The following is a 15402-nucleotide window of genomic DNA, read 5'->3' on the forward strand; positions in this document are numbered from 1 at the left end:
AGAGACGAGTTCAATATACAATTTCATTATGGTTCCAGAAGAAAAAAGGGAGAGAAATACATTTTATTACTAAGACCAAAATCGATCCCCTTCCTTCTCCCCTCCAACAAGGATCAGTTTTCATCCTGAGGAGAAAGAAATTCCAGATATTCAATAAATTCCTCCCAGGACTTCACTATATTTATTGGAAAGTTACATGGTGATGGACTGAAGTATAAAATGTGAGAGACCCAAATGTAAAGCTTTTTATTTATTTATTTATTTATTTATTTATTTTAAATGTTGGAGTAAGGGTCCAAGTTTGCTTTTCCAAACCGTGGGAAAGAATAGATAACTTGTAATCAGCCAGAAATAACCTGAAATCATTCCACTTAGAATCGTTAATATTATATTCACCAATTCCCTTCTGGTTTTGTTCTGCTACTTTCCTAATTGTCCTTCAGAGTCTTACTTCTACTGCAAAATAAATACATCTTCTCTTCATTGGAGTGTGTTTTCAAATAGATGCTCTAGGTCTCTCTTCATGCTGAAAAACATTCAAAAAGAGCCCCATGTCCTGGCTGCTAGGCTGAACCCTGCAGGAGTGAACTGTATGAATGGTAATGAGAGTAAGCAAGCAGCAGATGCTTGCGTGCCTTTACAATTTCAATCCCACCAATACATTCCTCTCACAGAAAATTTGAGGAATGTCTGGCACCCTGGAGATGGTGATAGACCCAGTCTCTACCACATGCCACCTGCTAGAGCCATTGTTAAACAAACCAAAACAATTTTGCAGTACAATACAAAAGTTGTTTACTGTCACTCACAATGAGAGTGTCTCAATTCAGTGTCTGATCATTGTCCTTTACAAGGTCTTTTTGTGGCACCAGTTATACTATGCAGTAAAAATATTAAATTCATTATGAAAAGAAAAAAAATCTGATTAATTAAAAACAACATTTGTATCAAGTGCTGCTTGTAACACCCTCTGCACAGTATGTGTGGCCTTCACTATGCTAAATACACCACTGGCACCTCTGACTCTTAATCTTATTTTCCTCTGTCAACCTTTTATAATTATACTCTTGTTGTCTCACCCTTGTAACTTTACAGTCACAACATCTGTTTCCCCGAAGGCTTTGCAATGACCTGTTCTTCTGCTTTAATGTATTATCATGTTTTACGTGACAATAAGTTGGAAATGTATTCTGTAAAATGTTTGAAAGCCTGAATGATCATATTGAGAAACATGTAAAAGAATGATCCCACATCGTAACAGGGATACATGCATAACATTAATTAGAAGGAAAGATTTGTATCATACATATCTGCAGTTTCCTTAGTGTTATGAGCCAGTTTTCAATAGTGCTCAGATCCCTGGTTCAAGAAAGGAACTTCCATTTAAGAATCCACTATCAGTGGACAGATTCTCAAAAACATCTTAATATATTGGCTGATGCACACTTTTGAAAAGAATGGCTTTTATTTCAGTGTTTGAATGATGAAGACACATCGAGGTTCTAGCAAATACACACTCATTACTAGACTCATTACAACAGCTCTTGTAGTACTCTTGTGTGTGTGTATATATATGTAACACTTGTATCACCATTATTTCCAGGTCAAATGCACACCTATGCCTTTTTGAAACCATATTTCATTGTGCTTTTTAGGCTCTGCATAAGAATATATAATAAAGTTAAAAACTAACCATGTTCTGTAAAAACTGTGCCTGAAATGAATATTCATGGAAGGTACTTGATATGAAAATTGGTCTGGTGGTGACATCACATATATATGATTGCCAGTTCCACGACCCCATCAAATGCCATGGGTTCAAGGTCCTACATCCTGTTTTCTGGAGCTATCATACAGTATCTGGGCTATGCATTTGATAGATCTTTAGCCCTTGCAGTACAGCATTCATATAATTAAAAGGTCTGATAACTATATGAACATATCTACTAGGTAGAGTCATCATCTCCTCTTAGGTTTAGGCAGATTATGTGTGCATATGTACTCCAAAAACCTCTTGGGTAGAAGAGGGAAAACTTCAGTATAGACTCATTATAGAAGCTCTTTGTACTTTTGCAGATATATATCATTCATAGCTTCTTTGAAGTTCTACTTTCTAGTCATTTCAAAATGTTGACATAAAAACAATGGAAAGGCTCATTCAGTTGTGAGTTTGGAAAGTGGAAAAATTCCAAATATAAATAATTTTTTCAAATACTAAAACATTATATTATAACAATATTTTTCTATTCTAGCAACCAAGGAGCCACTGAACAGAGAGAAGTAGGCAGAAAACTTTGCTTGGAACTTGTCAATATTGAGGAAGAAGCAGTCCCTGTTCTTTGATAAGTGAACTTTGGTTCTTTGTTACTTGGTAGTTGGCTTGGTTTGCAGTGTGTAGCTTGCAGAATCTGTCTGAGGTCTGTGTTGTGAGTAGGCTGGAGGCATCACAGCTGAGGACATGAAGTCACTCCTACTTTTGTTCTCAGCTGACAGATGCTTAACTGTTGAGCCTAACTAAGGGGACAGAGATGATTTAAGCAAGAAGCTATAAAGCTAAGCAGCCAACAGCCAAAGAGACCTTGAACAAACAGCAGTAAGTAGAGTTTATTTTAAGTAGTGACAGGGAAGAGAAAATAATGATGGGAACTGAGACAGCAATGGAGGAGCTCCAAAGAACTGCAGAGATAATGAAGAGGATGAGATGTAGAAGCTGTGGGCTGCATGTTATCCTTGGTTAGCTCCCTGGAAGAAATGTTTCCCGATAGAAATCATAGAAGAAAAGATATGAGAACAAAGAATAGAGGTAGAGACAATGGTGGAATATATATATGAGGATCTGAAGATTTGGGGCAGAAGGGGAGGGTAGGCTGCACAGGCAATTCAAATACTTGCTAAAATGAGAACATGGAGGGGACAAGGTTCTTTGGGTGAATCTGATATCTTTTATTAGACCAACTTAAATAGTTGGAAAACAATTATTAAGCAAGCTTTCAGGTTCAAAAACCTGAAAGCTTGCTTAATAATTGTTTTCTAACTATTAAATTGGTCTAATAAAAGATATCAGATTCACCCAAAGAACCTTGTCTGCCTATGTTCTTAGACCAACATGGCTACAGCCTACACCCCTGTAACATGAAGGGGAGACATTTAGATGAATAAACTGACTCATGGAAATGCATATCCAGGAGTTCAATAAGAGAAAGAGACAAGCTACTAGAGAAGAACCTTTCCAATTCATATTAGCTCACAGTCACCCTGCATCCCAGGATGCTTTGCAGCCCTGTGCTGTCTGCTCCAACAAAGCAAGGCTGGTCTCACCCCAAGTTGTCACAGAGCTGAGACACTAAAGCCTCAGCTCCCCAGCCTGCTTCCTGCCTGGGTCTGTCTGCCCAGTGGGACAGAGCAGGGGAACAAGTGCCCAGCCCCCTTAGCCCCAGACTGTACAAGGGGAAGAAAAGCCCCTCTGGTGGGTGCTTTTTCTTCCCACCCTTGCAGCCCAGTGAGCTGGGCATGGATTGGCTCAGCCCCACAGCCTCTCCCCAGCTTCCACCTGCTAGAGGGGGGGAATGTACATCTCCATGTCCCCACCTGGCACTTGCTCCTCTAGCCAGGGTCTGGGGGAGAAGGAGAAGCCCCCACCCAGGAGCTTCTTGCCTGCTCCCCTGCAGCTCAAGCCAGGCTGGGATTACCCCAGCTTTCTGCCTCTGAGAGAGGGGGAAGCAGGTAAGAATGCACTCCCCTGTCCTGTCAGTGCCCACACCCCCCAGCCAGGGTCTGCCTGGCACTGGGAAAAGCACCCACCTGGGAACTTTTCTTCTCCCTGCAGCTGGGAGACATCTTCTTCAGACATCTGGAGAAGGAGCTGGGCTGAGACAATCCCAGCCTAGCTCTGAGCTGTGGGGAGATGAAAAGCCCCCACATGAGTACTTTCCTCCTGTGCCAGGCAGATCCCAGATGGAGGGGGTGGTGTTGGGCCAGGGGGATGTGTTCCCACCCCTTGTCCCACCCCTCTGGAGGTGATAGCTGGGAAAGGGGCAGAACAGGAGGATCCCAGTCAGGCTCCAGCCATGGGGGCGCAGGGGTGGGGGGGATGTGAAAAGCCCCCCACATTAGGTGCTTTCCTCTCTGTGACAGGCAGACACTGACTGGGGGGTGCTGTTGGGTTGAGGGTTTCTATCCCTTGCCCTTCTCCAAGGCAGAGGGCCAGAGAAAGGGTGGGTCTGGGATGATCCCAGCCTGATCACGCTACAAGGGGGTGAAAAGCCACATCCTCCCCTGCCCCCGCAATGGGTTCTTTTTCCCTGCGTGGAGCAGAACCCATGTGGGGAGGCAGGGCAGTGAGGGATTGGTACCTTCCTCACTTGCACCCCCTCCTCTCAGAGGCCGACACCTGGGGAAGAGGCAGGACTGAGACAAGCCCAGCCTGTCTGGAAGCTGGGGTGGAAGAAGACCCCTCATGAGTGATTCCTTTCCTCCCCTCCCAGACCTCAGCTGGCAATCAGGCCTGGGCTGCTGATTCAGTAACCCTAGGCAGTTTGGCCATGAGGGGTGGTGCACATGAGCACCTCCCTAGGCTCCTGGCCACACAAACTCTGAACTCAGTTTATTACCGGTTCAATCTAGGCAGTTTAGGAAAAAACAACAAAACTGCGAAGATTGAATCAATTTTGCCTTGGGTTTTTTTGAACCTCTGTACTAAGCCAGAGAGTTTCATAGTAGCTAGGGTCAGGAGGAACCTGAACAGATCATCTAGCCTGACCCTCTGCCACAGGCAGGAATGAATGCTGGGTTCACAAGACCCCAGACAGGTGATCATCCAACCTCCTCTTGAATTTGCCCAAGGTAGGGGTGAGGACCACTTCCCTGGGAAGTTGGTTCCAGATTTTGGCCACCCTAACTGTAAAATATTGCCTTCTGATCTCCAACCTAAACCTAGTCTCCATCAGCTTATGACCATTGTTCCTCATCAGCCCAGGTGGTGCTGGGGAGAAAAGGACTCTACCTATTTGCTGTTGATCCCCTCTGATGAGCTTGTAGGCAGCCACTCGGTCTCCCCTCAGCCTCCTCTTGCTGAGGCTGAACAGGTTCAGGTCCTTCAGTCTCTCCTCGTAGGGCCTGTCCTATTGCCCTCTCACCAAGCAAATTCAAGCATGTGCTTGCTGTACTGGACAACAAAGAGGAAATAGAAGAGAGGATGGCAAGGAAGAAGAGTAGAGGAGCCGAGGCAAACAACCACAGAGGAATGAGGAGGAATGAGGACAACATACAAACAACCAAGGAGGAATGAAGACAACATACAGGAGAGCTCTTGATCTCATTTCACATTGTAATGTACAATGCTTCAAAATTCCTAATAGCACAAATCTGAGATTACTTATGCCAGCCTCGAAAGGATGTGGAGGCTTGGGCAATTTTCAGTGGAATTATTCCAGTCAACTGAAAATCACCAGAACCAACCTGGAATAAGAGCAGAGAAAGGCTCTTAGTACAATCAAACAAATGAAGAAGGACCTCACCTTATGAACTTCTCTTATGAGAGGAGATGGAAATAGCTTGGCTTGTTTAGGATAGAAAAATGAAGATGAATAATATGAAGCCTTTTTTAAAATTAACTGTGCTTTTTTAGTTGTAGTCTGAATAGATGCTACATTTGGACAAAAATTATTGGGGGGGGGGAGGAGAAGATTTATCATAGCTTTAAGAAAGGCTGTGAGAGAAGTAATGGAAGCGAATGATCTTTGAATCATCTCCTTGAATGGCCACTCATTTCCTTCCTTGGTTCTCTTCATATTTGCAAAGAGCTTTACTGAGGAGGCTGAATTGATAATATTATGGACTTGGATTGTTACAGCGGTACAATAGATTGCTGCAGGTTTTTAAAGCCCCAGTCACTCATGTCAGCTTTTCTGCTTTGCATTTCAGATTGTAGGATCAGGAATTGAAAAGTGCTGGAAGCATTATTATTGCTAGCACAAGAGTCTTTATCCATATGAAGCAACACTGCTGTTAACTACAGGAAATTCTCCTCTCCACAGAATTGATACTGTACATAGCTCTGTCCTCTGAAGGGATTTATAGTTCAAAGGGCTTTATTTAAAATGTATAAAGATGTATTTACTTCACTTAAGTCTTTTACCAATGTCAATTCATAATCTGTATTATAACCTTGTAACGATTGAATCATCTAAAGTTTATGAACCAACAGCTGACTCTAGTATTTCATTGTTGACTCTAGTATAGCATTTGCTACACTTGTCACAACATATCTCAGCAGTGACAGACACTTCATGCAACTTTTCTGCACAGTGAATGTCTGTGGTAAACTGCCTACCAGTGGATTCAGCATGCTACCACACAGCACATAAAAGAGCAGAGAACTCAGTTTGCCACCAGATTATGTATCATATATAGTAATCTATAAAATATTACCTAAAAAAGATCTATTAAACGAACAGTAAATGTTTTCATATAGATCACAGCAAAGAACTATAGATATGATATAAAATTATTTTGTGGGTGAGCAGTATGAATTGCAATATCAGAGGGAGCTACAGATTTAACCCTCATTGAGACATTCGAACACTGACCATACTATATAGAGTCACTTTCCAGAGTTTATATCTTTTACTAGACCAAACACATTTTTTTCTTCTCCTTCATAAAGCCTTTCTTTTCAAACTGAAGCTTCCTGTTATACCCATCCCCACTGAGAGCATGTCCAGATGAATGCACACATACGATATGTGTCACTGCAGAACACACGTGCTGCACATGCAGGTGTTTGCCATGCTGCTAATTTGCCAAACCTGTAAAAAAAACAAAACCTGTGCCTGAAAAAAAGCAGGGTAGAGCATGTGGCAGCAGCAGTCTGGTACCTTCAGAAAGTGAATTACCTACTACATAATTGCTCACAAACTGAAAATAATTTATTTAATCCTGAATATAGAATTCTCTTTTCATGCTATATCAGCTGTGGGCTTTCTTTAAGTGGAACTTAATAGGCTGTGCTGGCCATCTCTGGTTTAATTCCATACTATTGGTCACAGGTATAACTAACAGATTTTGCACTCAGGGAAAACTCCTCCTGCTCCCTGGGAGGTGATGCAGAGCACTAGAGACAGGTGAGAGGAGGAGGAGGAAAGTGGATAGTCTTACCTGCCATGTAGACAGAAAGACTGCTGCTGTCACTGATCATCTCTGTCCACCACTTAAGTGCCAGTGCAGGGCTGCTTGTGCCTAGCTCCTGTGTCCATGTGGTGGGGGCTGCTCTTGCTGTGGCAAAGACTCAGGGTGGGGGTGCTAAAATGGCACCCCTCCCTAAGGCAGCACCCCCTCCCGCACCTTCCCCTGACCCCAGTTATACTATTGTTAATGCCCTGAAGTACTGCAACAAGACACATACTTCAGTAGGAGTACATATTCTTGTAAGAGCACTTCAGTACAGCTGAAGAACAGCAAAATATCCCATGAAGCCTACAAATTTTAAGCTGCTTTTCTGGATTCTTACTGATGGAAAAAGAGGAATCACACATTTTTTTCCCCCACCATCTAAGTTAAGATGGGATTTACAGAAAATGGAATACCTGGGTTGTAGGCCTCGCTTGCCCACACTCTAGCTTCTCAGGCAGAGCAGAAGGTATTTTCAATATCATCTGTTAAACCAGGTTCTCTGGATGGAGAGAAATGCAAGAATCATGGGGTCAGAAGGAAAGCATGTGAGAGGGAATATAATTCTATAATGTAGCAAAGGGGGCACAGGGATGGATGGAGCTATGGGTCCAACCCCCTTCTCTGTGATTTTTCAGCTAAATAGACCACCAGTAGGAAGAAAGAGGTACAGGGATGTAGGTGAACTCCCTCCCCTTACATGTCAGATTCAAGTCTTTATATTATGCAACTCCATCATCTTCAGATCCAAGTATCTAAAAAAGAAAGTGTTTAGGAGGAGGAAGATGACCAGGATTGCCTAGGGAGATCTGGGCTTCAGGTTAGTGTGGACAGGACAATGAGAAAAGATGCTATCTCATATTAGAATACTTTCTATCTAAAGATCTTATACAAACAAGCTTGCATCCTCAACAGAGATGTAAGTAAGGGTTTTTTGCCAAATTTTTTTTTTTTTCCCTCCATAAGAGTGCTGGATCTCAAAGCATTGGTCTAAATAAATTAAATAAATTAAGTTCCCACCTATGCTTTTATAGAACTGTTTACATAACTGCTTTCCTTGCTGGTCCTTCTTCCAATAAATCTAGTCCATGGTTCTTTCACTTTATCTGACATTTTTTTGTTAGATATTTAAAAAAACAAAAAAAAAACAAAACCAAACAAACACTTTAAAAATATTTGCCCCTTTACTTGCTCTGCACAAAACCATGGGAAGAGTTAAGGAAGAAGTGAAAATTCTAATAGTATAAAAGCCTTAGTCTGTCTGTCTGTCCATAATGCTTTATTCACACTCTGATTGGTTGTCTGAAGCAACCAATCAGAGTGCTTCAAGAGAGTTCTGGACAGGAGGCGGCACTAGTGGCATAGCGGACCACTGCCATGATGGCAGGGATGGAGTGGCTGGACGGCAGGGACAGAACAGTGATGGCCTGCAGGCAGTGGCAACAAAGTAGCCAGAGTGGGGGGGCGAGGCCAGCAGTTCTTGCCTTGCGCCCCCTCCCCTGGCCCTGCTCCCTACAGCCAGTGGCACAGGGTACTGGCCGAGGGGGCCGGAGGGGACAGCAGGGCAAGGTTCCCTCCCCCCGCTCCTGGGAGATGGCGGTGATGTGGGGTGGTGGGTGGTGGTGTTCTGTCCTCGCCTGCTCTCCCCTGTCCTGCCATTCCTGACAGGCAGTTGGCTAATAAAGAACAAATATCAGCTGATGAGCAGTTTTTCATTTATCTTTGGGAAGACTACATTGCAGCATTATTGTCACCCTGTGCCACCAGGTGAAGCTATAAATTAGCAACTTTCTGATGCAGCTGGACTTCAGAATGATGTTTTCCAGCAGGAAGCAGGTACTATGCCACCAATGCTTCTGAATTCAGTGTATACTCTGAATACCCAAGGTCAGAGGGCCCACTATGTCTGTGGAATAATGGCCAGGTGAATAGAGTGGACACATTTTTCATTCTGTACCTGTTAAATCATATTTTTTTCATTCTTCCCTCCCTCCCACTTGATGCTTCAGCAAAAATAATTTGTCGACTGCATATCATGTTTGGTTTGAAAACTGACCAATGGACCCAAAAATATTCTAAACCATGGCAGTCATCTTTTGTTTCTGAAATGTAATGTTTTAATTTATGAAGTATCCACTATGTTATTAATAAAATCTTGCAGTCCTTCATCCTGTTTTAAGGCTTGGCCATGCTTCACTCTTCCATCTTAAAGCAATTACAAATGTTGCCTGTATAAGTCAGGTACTGTTTGCTCTACAGGAATTTTGTCCTCATCATTAAGGACATAGCATGTGTTCACGCTCAGATATATTCTGGGAACCAATAAATGTTAAAAAAGCCTGTCCCACCAAGTTTAAATACTCACATACATAAACTTAGATACATTTTAATGGTAAATTGAATAGTGAAAACCAAAAAAAAATAAATGAGCCAACAAACAGAGGCAATGCATATCAAGCAAATGAGTAAAATTTATGAAGTGAACATTTAAATGAGTAACAATATTATTAACATTTGAGAGAATTAAAAAATTATTTCTCTTAATTCCCAAAGTCTAAAAAAAACCCTTGAACATGTGTCCAGTCTTTTAGGGGGAAGGATTTCTCACCTCAGTTTTAAATTAAGTTTTGAAAGAGCTTTTACCTTAGTTCACTGACAGATTGGCTGTTCAGCAAGAACCATAGTTCAAGGCTGAAGAATAAAGATTCTGAGATCAACCCAGATTTTTATACTCCTAATTTTTACTCTAATTGATATTAGATTTTAAATAGATATTACATTCTACTCTAATTGATATTCATATGCCTATTTTCATTCCATCTTTATACCTATTCCCTATACCTCTCTATTCCCTATACCTTGTCTAAAACTAGCCTTGTCTAGCAATAAACCACTAAGTGTACTTTACGCAGCCTTTCATGTAATTTTTTCCCCCTGATCCATCTTGAATTTTCTAAACTGGTTCCCACCCTATGACATCCTCTAGTCTAATATTTTCTTTGCCTCTTCTCTTAACCAACTTTTGGTCAAGCAAATGCAACGAAATGTTCTACCATATTGCCATGAAGCAGAGTTGAGAGCCTACTATAGTTTTATGTATGGACAGTGAATGACAATGAAGGATGTTTTGTTGTGGACAAGGCATTATTCTGAAACCAACATTGTTCACACATGCTTTTACCATGAATTCTGTGATATCTGGCATTTTTTTTCAGAGTTCCAGCTCTGTTGTCAACGTCCTACAGGACGCTGAGCAAGCCATCACAGGATTTATGTGCAAGGAGGTAAAATTAATGTTCCCTGGGCACAATTACTTCTGAAATTGCTTAATTGGGGGGGGGGGGGGGGGTGGGGGCTTGGTAGCTTTAATAACATAGGAGTACTTGTGATCTTTAGAAATGTGTGTATTTCTTTGTAATATAAATGTATATTTGCCTAACAAATAATTTTGTCCTTACTTGACAGAGTGTGTGTGTGTGTGTGTATCCATGCATGTGATATACTTGGATAGACAAACTGACCAGCTTTACCTAGTAAATTATGTGGTTTGCTTACAAAGGAGTTAATTCCAGTTCAGGGAGCCCTTTGTAATCTGGTATTAGTTTATTATGCTGCTAGGATGCTTCTCTCCCCCTCACCACAAATATTTCTTGGATATTGACGAATACATCTATGTTAGATCAAAAAAGGTATTACCTCAGAAGGAGCTTTATTTTTTTTTTTTAAGTGCAACCCAACAAAGTGTTTAAATGAATTTCAGATAATTTATAGTAAACGGTATTAGGGTTCACTTTAAATAACATTTTTTTCAAGTCTACATAGTAAAGCGTATTTCTATAACGAAAAATCCCCAAGCAAACAAGAAGTTGTGTTAATGAAAATTAATGTGAGACTATAAACAGGGTCTTTGGAAAAAAAAAATGGGATGAAGGAATTTATCCTCGGGTTGCCTTAAACTGTATATAGACTTATATCAGGTTTCAAAATGAAAAGCTTCTCCCATCCTTACTCTGCCTAATGTGAATTTGCATAAGACAAGGAAGGCAAGGACAGCTTGGCTGATTGCAGCATGAAAGTATGCAAACAGTTATCATGAATAATAATGCCGCTGAAATGGGAGTAAGCCTGTGGGTATCCACAGGCTACACAGACCTATAGAAAACATACTTTCTGCATTGTACCTAGTTAAGACTTTAAAATTCAATATCAAATAGACATGGCCAATGAGTAGGTGCAACTAGGAAAAAAAAAAAGGAAGTTGCCCAGTTACACCCTCCACATCTACTTCTTTCTCTCATCTCACACTAACTCATTTATGAGAGTACACTGGGTTGTGAGAGATCAAGTTACATAACTCAGATCCATCTGTCTATATCTCCTTATCCCTCAAATTAATGCATGTTCTGATTCAGTGTTTTTGGTCTCTCACATAAGGGACAGGTGCTATTTGGCCCTAATGTGGGCCTAGTTTCCAAACAAATGCAAGGGAGCTTTGGTCTTGATTTTTGCACTTGTCTATTAAAACTTTCCGGTTTCTCATGTTCCCAGTGCTACTCTTCTGCATATTGTTTTCTTATATAAGAGTTTTCTTTACCAAGGCTGCAATCCTTTTTTTTCCCCTGTAACATCCTTCCTGGCATAATCTGGTGATGCATTATTATAAAATTATTTTAATTCTAAGTACCAGGTAGGAAGGGAAGTGTAAGAAAATGTGTATGTGGGCACATGTACACGCATGCACACATTCAAACACAGAGATGATCCACCTTTAACTATATTACATACCAAAACCTATGTTAAAAGAATGTTACCTCAGCTGAGAAATCAAGTATTGGACGTTGTGAAAAGCTAGATTTATGTATGTTCAAATCCCTCCTGGCACACACACTTCACTTCTTTCACTGAAGCTGAACAAAGAAGTTGCAGGGCTGCTTGTACACACCATGGGAGTTTACTTTGGTTTAATTTGGTAAGCAGGTTTTTCACATGGCTCCTCCACTCCCAGCCATGCTGGGTTGTGGGGGGAGGAAAGCAGGGTGGCAGGGAACAGTGGGCCCCCTGCTTGCCGCTGTTCTCTGCCACTCTGCTTCCTCCACAGCGACCTGGTACATCAGGCAGTAGAGGAGCTGTGTGAAAAACCTCCTCACCACTGCTCACTACCAACCTACTGCCCCAGCGATGCACCTCCTGTGTGCAGGGCTGCACTGAAGGCAGTGGTGTGGGGCTGTGCCCCTCAAAGCACCGGCACAAGCAGGGGACACATTGCCAGGGCAGCCAGGGGGGCAAGAAATGGAATGCCCAGCTGGCTGCACATGTACCACCAGCAGCACTATGGACCCTTAAGGGAAGCCGCGCATGGAGGTGCCAAGCCTTGTCAAGCAGATAGCACTGCTGGTGGTCCATGTGCTACCAGGTGGGCACTCCACGTGGTTCACCAACACCTCCGCACTCCCTCAGCCTCCAGCCAGCTCAGCCTCCAGCCAGCTCCACCCCCAGCCCTGCCCCACAACCCCCCCATCCCCCTGCATGCCCCACTTATTTAACCTTATAGGCTCCAGAAGGAAATTGAGCCAGATGTAAGCCTTGGGACTAAAAGCCTCAGACCCTGCCCTTCCCCCTCTCCCTCCCTGCCCTGGGCAGGGCTGGGGGTTTCCTGTCCCATTTGCAATCAGCTCATGCAGGCTGGAACTCTACCAGCCTGCAGAGATCTTTGCAAAAGGGGGAAATCTGTGGCTTTCTCTGCTAAAAGGGAAAATGCATGTTTACTCTAATAAAAACAGGAAATCTGTGGTTGTCTCTGTTTTGCCATTGGAAACTGAAAACCTGGATCCCTGGTGATGAGGCTCTGTGATAATACAAATGACCTCAAGCAAAGGTAGGAACAAGGTCTCAGGTTTCAGGTGGTCAAACTTGCTTAATCCTTGTAAAAATTATGAAGATTTCATTTTAAAAATTGGCTAAAATTCAGTATCTTCCAAGTGTCAGGTATCCAGGTTGTAGCCATATTGGTCTAGAGACAAAAGGAATCAGAATTCGTGGTACAGGTGATATCTTTTATTAGACAAGCACTTTTCAAAGAAGAGATTACAGAATCTTTTATAAAGGAAACTTTTTGATGGCTAGATATTGGGGTTACTACATATTCCCTTTAGAATTAGGTTAAAATCATGTCCCTATTGCTTTAATGACAGATCTATTTAATAAACGATTAAGATTATTTGATCAGATATTAATTATTTTTCTTAATCTTACCCAGAGTACCACTAGTTAGCATGTCAAACATAATAAGATTGATATGGTAACTACTACTGTATTTTTATTAACAGAATACTCTGTGTGTGTGTGTCCATGTATATGTATGTGTATGTGTGTATATATGCACAATATATGCATGTACATATAGCTCATATGTGTGCATATACACACAGATATATTTATATGCACATACACGTATATTGTTCATGTGCGTGCATGCATGTATTGTTGGTGTGTGTGTGTATTGTTTGTAATAAATAGAACGTATATGAACAATCAAAATCTATTCAATATAAAATAACAAAAAATTATACAGTAATGAATGACCTTGCTAAATGTCAGATAATCTGTTTTATGGGCCAGTCACTACTGAAAAATAGCAACTACAGCTGAAAAGATTAACAGTACAATAATCATGGAAGAAATATGTCAATTAGTGATCTATCTTCCTGATTTTTAATGCAGGCTCCATGTACAAGGTTGTAAAGCAGTAAGACTAAAGTTTATTTTTAAAGATCTGTCACGAAAATTTCATCCTTCCTTATAAACTTTTCACTACAATAAAAAAAAGAGATCTTAGATAATTGGGAGCAAAGTATGCCCTGACCCTGAAATGTACATAAATGCAAAATAACAGGTTAAGGCATGTGTTTTGTTCCTCTGCAAATTAACAAAGAAGGTCACTCTGGCCCATTCAGTGCCCTTTGAACTGCTACAGTTTTCTAAGGCTAGGAATTCAGAGCAAGTCATCTCAAAGCTCATTGACTGTAGCTTCTCAATAAGGCTTTCACTGTATTCTGAACCCTATAATCCCTGAATGCAGTGAAAAAGAATGTTATATGACTTTGCAGATGCTGCAGTTGGCACATGGCCCCTTTACATTTGCTCAGTCTGTAAGGCCAGCTGGCATCTTCATCCAGGACAACCCAAGGGGAAATAACTCTTCCTCAATTACTTAGGGTTTAATAAATCCAGTTTGTAATGAATAATCCAATGTTGTTATGAAATGATATATTTTTATGCATTTTAATCATCAGACTTCCCTTACTTGATCTTTTCCTGGCTGTTCTGGAATTCTATTAAAAACTGTGATAGATTATAAAATGCCATATTTAAGAAAATTTATCCTAGACACTGGCACTACTTTACTAGTTTAGTGACTCTCTATATTAAAAAAAAATATTTCTACACTAGAAACCTTTCTACTTAAGTAAGTAATGTTTCGTATAGCTTACTGATTCTGATTTATAGTTGCATAATTTGCTAATTGAGCAGCGTATTTCATTCCCTTACTATGCATTCTGAATCAAATTGTTGAATATAGTACTTTGCTGATCAAGCTGAATGACTTAATAATCAAGATAGAGAGATTTTATCTCTTTGGAAAAATTTGGTGATTTATTCTAAAAGACTAGTAGTATTTTTTAAAGACTGAACTGCACATTCAACTTCTAACTTTACAGTCTTTACAGATCAAGATGAATATTTTACTATTGAATTGTTAAATACTATATTTTGCTGATAAAAATATCACTTACCTGATTAGAAGGCTTGTAATGTATATTTGCCAAGTGTTGATTTAAATATTTACTATGTGATATGTTTACGCTGAAGATCTTCAGTAATTGTACATCTACAAGAAAGTTTTGAAACAAGACTGTGCCTTTTTACTGGGTGACCCCTTCATTTCTCAAACAAAAAGTAATCAGAAAACACAACCATCTGCTGTAGTGCATTCAATTATAAATACAGGAAAAATATGTAAATTTAGTGGAATGATGGGGCCCTGATCCTATCCTTTGTGACCAATAGATGCTTCTACTTATAGAAGTAACAACCTGGGATGTGATATATCAATTCAGGGTTTGTCCAGCAACTCAATTTCTACTATTTATTAATGAATTGTGAATCTGCAGTAGTTCTGAACTCAGTGACAGCATGAAGTGCGATAAGCAGGGTTGGATCGGGGTGGCTGGGGGG

At 40.9% G+C, this 15402-nt stretch overlaps 1 long non-coding RNA gene across 1 annotated transcript in view; it reads right to left on the bottom strand.

Annotated features, from left to right (window-relative positions):
* Positions 1–305: 305 nt before the first annotated feature.
* The window catches only part of LOC102386450, a 103894-nt gene continuing 88797 nt past the window's right edge, over positions 306–15402 (bottom strand). The window contains exons 2-3 of the long non-coding RNA XR_324746.1: positions 7584–7669; positions 306–526 (exon numbers count right to left, since the gene is read on the bottom strand). This is a non-coding gene — a long non-coding RNA (uncharacterized LOC102386450). The remainder of the gene's footprint in view (positions 527–7583; positions 7670–15402) is intronic.

The sequence above is a fragment of the Alligator sinensis genome, unplaced genomic scaffold (genome assembly GCF_000455745.1).
Source record: "Alligator sinensis unplaced genomic scaffold, ASM45574v1 scaffold834_2, whole genome shotgun sequence".
NCBI lineage: Eukaryota > Metazoa > Chordata > Crocodylia > Alligatoridae > Alligator > Alligator sinensis.